The 6199-nt window shown below is 38.3% G+C and overlaps 1 long non-coding RNA gene across 1 annotated transcript; it reads left to right on the top strand.

Moving 5' to 3' along the window:
* The first annotated feature begins 922 nt into the window (after positions 1–922).
* LOC101159827 lies at positions 923–4190 on the top strand. Its single transcript, XR_909183.3, has 3 exons — positions 923–1250; positions 2507–2827; positions 2910–4190. It is a non-coding gene; the product is annotated as an uncharacterized LOC101159827 (long non-coding RNA).
* Positions 4191–6199: the final 2009 nt, after the last annotated feature.

The following is a 6199-nucleotide window of genomic DNA, read 5'->3' on the forward strand; positions in this document are numbered from 1 at the left end:
CAGAGGTGAAATTCTAATGAACTTCTGTTGCTCTGCAGAAACGATCTTCTAGAAAACAACACAAGTTTTTTTGAGTTTAACTAAGCATAATCATAATAGAAAGACCACTGGGAACGCTTTTACAAAAGCACAAAAGACCAAAATATTTTAAAACACAAGGCAACTACAACATTTTTCTAAGAAATGAAACTTGATTTATTGAAACTTGTGAATTAGCACTCCACATATGGTGTTAGCGTTCATGACAGTGTTTGGTTTACAGAGCCATTAAGTTTGAGGCAGTGAAACGTCTCATTGCATTGGTATTTCTCATACATGTATTTATAAATACCTATAACCAGGATACTGACGCCATTTGTTTAATGCTAATTCACAAGTAATCATTTACCATTTTTGTTATTTTAGCCGATAAAAAAGAGCAATTAAGTTTTATCTTAGTGTCAGTTCCTAAAATACATTTCTAGAGTTGATCTGTTTTTGTGACTAAGGGCAGTGCAAACTTTTACTCTGTTGGTTTTCTCTTCCTCACAATCTTTAACAAGTCTTCTCATGTTCAAGTGCAATCAACTCAACGCCTTAAGGCTTCTTTATGAAGAGAACAAAATACTGACACCCAGCAGGTTGACTATCAAGCATCTCCAACCCAGGTAATATTTTCACTGTTCAGTTAATCCATATATTTGTTAAAACTGCAATTATTGACATATGACAAAAAAGATTATCCTGAATTTTACATTTAGTGCTACAATAGCAAAAAAGTGATGATTTTTAAAGGACGATCAGACATGAAACAAATCCTAAAAATGGATACAAAGTGAAACAGTTTTGTCAAAATGAGTTGATGTTTCTCTAAGATTGAGACTGAGCCATTATTCGCTTGCCTTCAATTTCACATTCCTAAACAAGTCTGCTCATGTTCGTGTTGGGGTCTTTTGTGCAGAGTATGAAGTGCAAGTCCTTCATTCACTCACAGAGTTTTGTGAGAATCAAACCGTGTTAGAGAAAGTTTACACGAGTGCAGCCTGAGGAAGATTTCTTTAAATTTATTTTTTTGTGTGGGAGAAAACACTATTGTGAGTCCATACAAACATCCTGTTGTTTGTGTGCAACGAATCTCGTGCTCATATTTTTTGGGGGCTTTTTTGAAGTACGTCTTTTTCATTCAGGGGAAAACAGTGTCATGGGATTTCCAAAGAGAAACTTTGGCGGCGGCACAATCTTCTGTTTCATCTTCATGGTCGGTGTTGTTGGTAAGTATTTTCGCATGATTATGAAAACATGGGTTCAGACTGTTAAAAAGCAAAATGGGATTTTATGCATTTTTATAACATTATTTTCCAAATCTCAACAATGTGTTGGTAGAATTTCATTTAGATGGTAAAAAATTGAAATATAACGTTATTTTGTGAAAATGAAGTACAGGATGCTGATTTGTAACTATCTAGTAGGTGGTCTTTTGTTACTATTGTGATTCTCTAGAGACAAATGTCCAGACAAAAAAAAACGTATAAACTTTATGATGTATGATAAAATGTTTTCTTTTTTTTTTCTTACTCGTCCTAGAACTTATCTTAACAGATAAGAGCTTAAGCCTCTTGTGTTGGTCATCTTTTGCTGTTACAATAGGGGGTTATTGATCCCCAGACAGGCAGCCCACCACCCTGATCCCAGGCACTTAAGTCCCACCTCACTCCCTAGGCAGCCACCCACCCAACCAACGGGATGTTCAGTGGAGAGCAAGGCAGGGGCCACTCCCCTTCACCCAAGGGGAGGACGCCTAAGAAAAGTGGGGGTGCAAGCTCCCCCTTTATGGTATTTTTTAGAGGCCCAGCACTCAGAGGCAAGGAACCAGAATCAGCACCACAGGGATACACACACCCCTAAGACTCAGATATGAGGTGATCCCTGGCTCATGGCCTAGCCAGAGGACCGATGGAGACAGTAATGTCCAAGCACCCACCCACCAAGGGTTCCTACATGTCTAAGGTCGCAGTTAGGCCCAAAGTCTAACTGCTACCTTGGCCCTTTGGGGCCAAAATATGGGCCCCAAAGGGACCGAAGTCTCCCCGGGGACCACATTGCAAGGAGAGCCGACCCGTAAACCCCACCCTACCCACACAAAAAGTGAAGAGCCAAGAGGGAACCCACCCAGGGGTGAGCCCATGCCAACCACCCCAAAACCCCACCCCAGTGAGAGCTCTGGTCTGAGGCAGTTTACCAGTTAGAGCTGCCTATGATTGCCTTACTGACCACCCCAACCTGCCAAACATTTCGGGTTCTGTAATAAAAGTTTTCAATTTTCAAATGAAAAAAACAGTGATGTCAGAATTTGTATTAAAACAGGTTTTCAAGTTTTTTCTTTACAATTACATTAATTTAGCTTGACTTTTTTGGTTTATTGGTTTAAACATTTGTAAAAAAAAAAAAAAAGTCTTACAATATAACAAAAGAACAAAATTGTCTAATATGGAATACTGAAATTGTCATATTTTTTCCCCCTTTGCAGTCAGTGAATTACGACTACTGACCAATTCTTGGGTTCAAGCAGAATGTGGACAAACCTTGAATTTAACGTGTGAAGTCAATTCCACAAACCCGGCGGGCTTAATTATCAAAACCTTGGAATGGGTGCATAGAAAAGCAACTTGTGATTACAGCCCTGCAAAAACTGACCACGGACTTTACTGCCATCTCCAAAATGAAACTTCGCCAATCTTACTACTTGGAACGCTCACCAATATAACGCCAGATGACGGAGGAGAATACATCTGCAAGATGCATTCAAACCAAGGAATAGTGAATGAGAAAACTCTTGTTAAAGTAAACTGTAAGTTGGAGCTCAACCAAATATTCACATTCTGGTTTGATATGTACCTTTTCATTAATGCAAACTAATCTGATCTTTGCAGGCTGCCCTGGAAGTGGTAACATCAGGCGGAATGGGTCTCTCCTCACATGTCAGTTTGAAGGAGTTTACCCGAGCGCCAACATTCACTGGCTCCAAGGACAAAATAACTTAACAAATGCCAGCAATACAACGGAGATAAAGAATGAGAATGGCTTTTATGGTTACATAAGTACCATATCAATTGAGAAAGAAAACCAGGACCAAAATTATAGCTGCGTACTGTCTAGGCTTCCTCTGTGTGACAATATCTTAGAAATGAAAAGTGTGTCCAACAGAGGCACAGTCAAAGTCCAGCAGAATACTTTTGTGATAGAAATTGTGTTGATGATGATGACGATGACTTTTATGTGGTAAAGAGACAGACATTATGACTAATTTATTACTGTAAAAAGAAAAAAAAATGTTTAAAAACTTTTGGACATAATTCTCCATTTATTTCAGTGATCAAATGTGCCTTTTCTGATCAAGTCCAATCAGTCTAATTAAACAGAGTTGGACTTCAACAAAGAAGTACAACTATCTCGATGTGTATTACAATATGTTGTTTAATACTATGAAAATGGGCCACCCAGCTTACATTATTGAGAAATAAAATGAACATTTTTTTTGGCAAATGGCTACAATAAAGTAAAGATTTAATTTTAAAAAGTTGTAATTACTTTTACATTGCTTTAACTTTTTAAGTGCTGTTATTTTATTGTTTCGAAATTGTATGTAAAGAATGTAAAGTGGTACTTTCCGTACCTTCTGTTGTATCTATGCATAAAAAAACCACTGTTCTCCACTAGATGGCAGCAGATTTTTTTCCATTTTAGGAGAAACAACACCTAAAAGCTTGGAAGAGCCAGATTGTGTTTTCCACCAGCTGAACTTTTATTATGTCTCAATTTTTTCTGATGTTTTTTGACTTTTGTGTGATTTACTTGCAGTGTTGCAGTTGATAGGTAAGTCTCATCCTGTACCTGTTGTGCCTGTCCTCGAATCAGAACAGAAGGAAGCAGATCCAAAACCAATGAGGAAAATAAAGACTGGCTTCAGTTTTATTACAAAGCTGTGTAATGTTGTTATTTTTTTGCTAAATCAGAACAAATTCTCGAGATGATTTTGTGTTTTTGTATCAAGAGATCTTGTTGCTTTCTCTCTATTTAAAAATGGTTATTTTGTGCCTATTCTGTAATCTTGCGGAATGCATAAACATCCTCATGTCTGATACACGTCCTGTTTCTGTTTCTCAGTTATTGCATGTTTTACTGTTGTGAAATATATGGTTTGTTTTACAAGCTTAGTGGACTGTGGACTGTGTTTTTTTATACTTCCTAAGCAAAGTTTTACATGGAATAGGTGGAGCTCAGGTAAGATGAGACAAGATCAACAGTGGGATGAGTCAAGATAGTAAGAACACGTGCAGACATTAAGTAGCAGCAGTACAGACTGTTCTTCCAAGTGAGATGATCAAACAAATGGGAGAAGTGATTCCAGACTATGAGTAATGAACTGTTCATGCTGCATGTGCCACAAATGTCATTGAAATGGGACCCAGATGAGCTCAGATTCAAAAAGACGGTATCAATAATTTAATAAAAACAAAAACAGAGGCTGTAAGGTATGGACATGAAGATGGTTTACCCGGTAAAGCCCACTACATCAAAGAATTCAGAGAAACTTCTTTTTTTAATGTAATTATTTAAATATTTCTTAAATCCCTTTGATGAAATCCACAAAATCATTTTTTGCAATCTAATTTTTTTTAATATAAATTGGGTGATCTGGTAAGAGTTTGCTCACAACAATGTTAGCTTAAGATGCAAAAATATTGACATGAGTGTTCAGGAAATCTTCCTTGGCCGCCGGCTCAAATTTCAATCAACAAATTTTGTATTCTTTCGATACAACAAGTAGTTATCTTTTGTTTTTTTTTTAATAAGAGATTAGTCAGTCTCACCATAAAGCTTTGAAATGGGGGGGGGGGGGGTAATCCCTCTACTGCCCCCTAGTGTAAAGAGTATGAACTACATGGCAGAAATGTACAGTAAAACATTAAAAAAAACTCTAATAGTAGTAATGGTAGATAAATGTGTTATTAAATAGCATATGGTATATAATTCTATACTGATTGCCTTAGTTAAGGTCCAGGGCGCTCTACAGTCACATTCCCATTTACCCATCCACACACTGTTTATAATAGTGCTGGCATCCTGTGACCACCAGGACCAAAGTGGGGTTCACTTTGACACATGGGCAGGCAAGACAGGAACCAATCATGCAACTCTCTCATCATAGGTTGATCACTCTACCACTGCACAACAGCTGCCGTCATTTTTAAAATGTCTTCAACATTTTATTTCAGCACTAAACTAACACTCATGCATGCATTTTTTAGATGCTGTCTTAGAGGGGTAATTGATGATTTCCCATGCCCTGAAATTGTAGGATCTTTAGATTACTCAGCTCAAACTAATAATGTCATTCTTTATGAATTAATGTAGACATTTTTATTACGTGTCTTTATTTTCCATATAAATGTATTTTTTTTACTTTTTTTTTTTTTTCTTTTTTTTTTCTTCTCTTTTTTAACTTGTCCTTTCCAACAGCTGGGCAGACAGACGAGAGCTGAGGGCCTCTTGTGTTGGACATATTTTGCTTTAACAAGAGGGGTTATTAATCTTCTGACAAACCAAAGGTATGTCTGAATAAACCCCTTTTGTAATTGAGGCCAAACTTTATTAATTTCAATCATGTCTGAAAATCTTTGGTGTTGGACCGGACGGAAAAGGAAAGAGGGGAAGAAGAGAGAGGGACGCTAGAGAGAGGGGGGGGTAGGGGGTGATAATAGGAGGGGAAGGGGGATAAGACCATGAAGCAGCATAAAGCAACAAGTTTACTGGTTGTTAATCATTATGGTAAGGTTCAAATGCAGTACAAAAAGGGCGGGGCCCGTCCACACACACACTCAAATGTTATAAACACACCTGCTAGCTGCAAAAATGTCCACCTGTCGACATGTACACAAAACAGATAGTGTTCACACACGCATACTTATGCCTTAAAACCAACTAGTGTGAAACATTTCAGTCATTCAGTCATGCAAGCTATTAGTGCAAAGGTGAGCTAACACCTGTGCTCAGGTGAGCTTTTATGTTCTTCTAAAATGGATGGTGGAACGTGAAAAGAAGGAGGGAGAGTGCCCAGCCATCCCCACCCCAAGACCCCCACCGCAGCAGCAGCGGCAGCCGGAATCCCCCCAACGCCACACGGGAACCGGCAGGGAACAACCGCCGCCCGGGCGACCAA

This window comes from Oryzias latipes, chromosome 8, assembly GCF_002234675.1.
Source record: "Oryzias latipes chromosome 8, ASM223467v1".
Lineage (NCBI taxonomy): Eukaryota > Metazoa > Chordata > Actinopteri > Beloniformes > Adrianichthyidae > Oryzias > Oryzias latipes.